This window comes from Myotis lucifugus, unplaced genomic scaffold, assembly GCF_000147115.1.
Source record: "Myotis lucifugus unplaced genomic scaffold, Myoluc2.0 scaffold_0, whole genome shotgun sequence".
In the NCBI taxonomy this organism is placed as follows: Eukaryota; Metazoa; Chordata; class Mammalia; order Chiroptera; family Vespertilionidae; genus Myotis; species Myotis lucifugus.
The window spans coordinates 34,888,255-34,891,776 of record NW_005871048.1 but is presented as its reverse complement, the minus strand read 5'-3'; the positions used below and the strand labels follow the sequence as shown (position 1 = coordinate 34,891,776).

At 39.9% G+C, this 3,522-nt stretch overlaps 1 pseudogene; it reads left to right on the top strand.

Moving 5' to 3' along the window:
- Nucleotides 1-853: 853 nt before the first annotated feature.
- On the top strand, nt 854-2,625 carry LOC102418807 (annotated as a pseudogene).
- Nucleotides 2,626-3,522: the final 897 nt, after the last annotated feature.

Here is a 3,522-nt window from a genome sequence, read left to right as displayed (position 1 = left end):
CCCCCAAAAAACCACGCTAACACAACATGAACTATAAATTCCTAAAAACATTTTCATAAAGAATTAGAAGTTGGAAGTAAAGTTAACAATTAGCTTACGAGTTTTGTGGTTGTCTATGGGAACTGACAAGAGACTGAGGAGTTGGTACAGGGGAAGCAGTGGTGTGGTTCATTCTAAGGAGCTGCTAACATGAGCTATGTTGACTGGAGGAATCACCTTCTGCTGATACAGTGATAAGTGTTTACTAACAGTGCTCCTACAATAGGCCTCCAGGGACCACTGGGGAGGGGTACTAGCAGGAACAGATTGAGAAAGATTACTGCTAACTTGATTGGATGAACGATGGATCTTTTGGTAAAGATACCCAGTACAGTTTTTCCCAAAGCAAAATATCTTGAAAGATTGCTTAATGGATAAATGAATTCTTTTATCAAAAAATTCATTACAGGAAACATTACAGAAATTGTGAGATGCCATTACTACTTTCCGTAGGAGCTTAAGATCTGTATTGACTTGGGTTTTGAGTCTTTTTTGTCTTAATAATGTTCCTCAAAAGATTGGACTCTGTTCTTCCCAGTGCTTAAGTCACTCCTTGAGGAATAAAGTAGGTGTTTCAAGAGTCACATTAATTCTTTTAAGCTAGTAGCTACTTATGAAGGCACATTAACTTTTTAATAATTCTAAATAGTACCTTAACTACAAAGGCAAACTGTAGGTACTAGAGATAACAGGACTCCCAAATTCTCTCCAGAGAATTGGGGGGTGGGAGGAGGAAGAGAGAAAATTTAAGGCAATTCACTCACGAAAATTATGTGAATTTGGCTAGGGGCTCCTGGCTACACAGAGTCAGGTGGGGCACAGAGGGTTGCAGTGTTGTGGCCTCGGTGGCTCGTGTGTAGTTGAGTCAGTTGTGAGATTGGATCCAGAGCTGCTGACTCAGCGGGTGGCCCACAACCCAGCGACATGGCTGCAAGTGTCTGGGTGCTGGAGCCATGACCTGGCCTCATCAGAGTTGGGCTGAGCTGCCGCTGCCGTTGTCTCCATCTCCAGCCAGCTGCCCTCTGATGGTGTCCGCCTCTGTGGCCATGGCGAAGCATGAGCAGATCCTGGTCCTCGCCCCTTCCACAGACCTCAAATTCAAAGGCTCCTTCACAAATGTAGTCACTACAAATCTTAAGTTGTGAAATCCATCATATAGAAAAGTATGCTTCAAAGTGAAGACTACAGCACCTTTTGGGTACTGCATGAGGCCCAACAGTGGGATTATTGACCCAGGGTTGACTGTGACTGCTTCAGTAATGCTACAGCCTTTTGACTATGATCCCAATGGAAAGAATAAACACAGGTTTATGGTGCAGACAATTTTTGCTCCACCAAACATTTCAGATATGGAAGCTGTGTGGAAAGAGGCAAACCTGATGAGTTACTGGATTCTAAATTGAGATGTTTTTGAAATGCCCAATGAAAATGATAAATTGAATGACATGGAACCTGGCAAAGCTGTTCCTTTGAATCCACCTAAATCAGATGGACTCACACCAAAACCACAAAGTTTCACTCAATGACACTGAAACTGGGAAGCTCATGGAAGAGTGTAAAAGACTTCAGGGAGAAATGATGAAGCTATCAGAAGAAAATCGACATCTGAGATGAAGGCTTAAGGCTCAGAAAGGTAGCAGCCTCAGATAAGCCTAGATTAACCTCAACTGCATCCTTCAGAGATGATGTTGCCAGTCCTTTTCCTTCACTTCTTGCTGTAATTGTGGCCATTTTCATTGGATTATTTCTAGGGAAAATCATCTGGTAGGTTGAAGCATGCAGAGTGCTATTTTTTTTTTTATTTTTCTCTTGACCAGAAAAAGATATGCTTACCTACCATTTCATTGGCAGTATGGCCCACGGTGACCACTTTTTCGTGTGTGTACAGTGTCATATAGGCTTTGCCTTTCTCTTATGGTTAGAAAACAAATAAACAAAAAACAACTGTTCAGCTATTGGAGTAAGCATATATTACCAGATCATCACTAACAGATGTCAGTCCTTTATGAAATTCATAAAGAATTGTTTTTTCTTTGTGGTTCTAATAAGAGTTCAAGAATTATTGTCTTCTAAATGTTATTTTAATAAACCCTTTAAAATTTATCTGTTGCTGTTACCTCTTGAAATATGATTTTTTATTGTTGTTAATCCTCACTCGAGGATATTTTTTCTATTGATTTTTAGAGAGAGTGGAAAGGATGGGGAGAGACAAAGAGAAACACTGATATGAGAGAAACACATCAATTGGTTGCCTCCTGCACACATACCAACTGGGGCCAGGGATTGAACCTGCAACCAAGGCATGTGCCCTGAACCGGAACTGAACCCTGGACCCTTCAATCCATGGGCTGCCGCTCTATCCACTGAGCTAAACATGCTAGGGCTATATGATTTATTTAGATTGCTAATCTCACTCATTCAAGAAGTGCCAAAAGGTAGTCTGTGGGGAAATGGTGCCTTTTACAGTGTAAATTTGCTCCTTTACCTTTGCTAATATCCTGGTAGAATTTTTCTTAGCCCTTATGAGGCAATTGTTGTCTGAGTTTTTCATCCTTACAATCCTGTCCCATGGTATTTAACATAAAACAATACTGTAAAATATCATGTGAATTTCTTATTGAGCAAGTTAGGTTTCAGTTGACCAAGATAATGCATGATTGGATGACTAATTCCTTCACCGACCTATAAGAGTATTTTCTATGTGCTCTTCATTGTGAAAGGAAAACAAGTTTCTTTATTAGTCCCTGAAGTTACAGTCCCCATCCCACCACCTTAATTTGTGCTCTTTGGCTTAAACATGGCGTGAGAAGTAAGAGTCCCCATGATTCAGGCAGAAGTTGTCAAACTTTCAGCCCCAGGAAAAAGAGTGTTGTGCTCAGATGGGGTAAGCAAACGGATTTCATTCAAAGGAAGACCGAGGAGCCAATTCTGCAAATAAATTTCCAGGTCCTTTGCAGTGAGACTCCTCCCCGGGCCTCATCTCTCCTGGATGTAAAGGTCAGAGGAAACCTCCCACATCTACCTTCAGATCTTAGTGCATTAGCTAACTATCCCAGGAGAATAAAGATTCCCTAATGGGAAACTAGTCTTATAAATCTGTGTTTGCATTCCAGAATTGTGCAGACTATGTTTTCCAGTGGAAAACAGTTCTACATAAAAACATCCTCAGAAACCAGTTCTTTTACATCTCTGACTGGGTTGTCTTATAATTAAGAGTTAGGAAAAATATCCCACATACTCTTTTAACATACTCATTGAAAACAAAAATTAGTGGCCAAGTAATTAAGGAATGTCTTGATTTTTATCTTTTAAACGGTAAAATCTAAATCCAATATATGAAATAAGAACGCATTTATTCGAGTTTGAAAGTTGAAATATATTAATAAATCACTATTTGCACACACATGTACTCTCTCTGCTCAAGGCAAAAATTACCTAGTATTTTGGTTAAGTTCCTAGTTTCCCAATTCTACAAATCTTTTG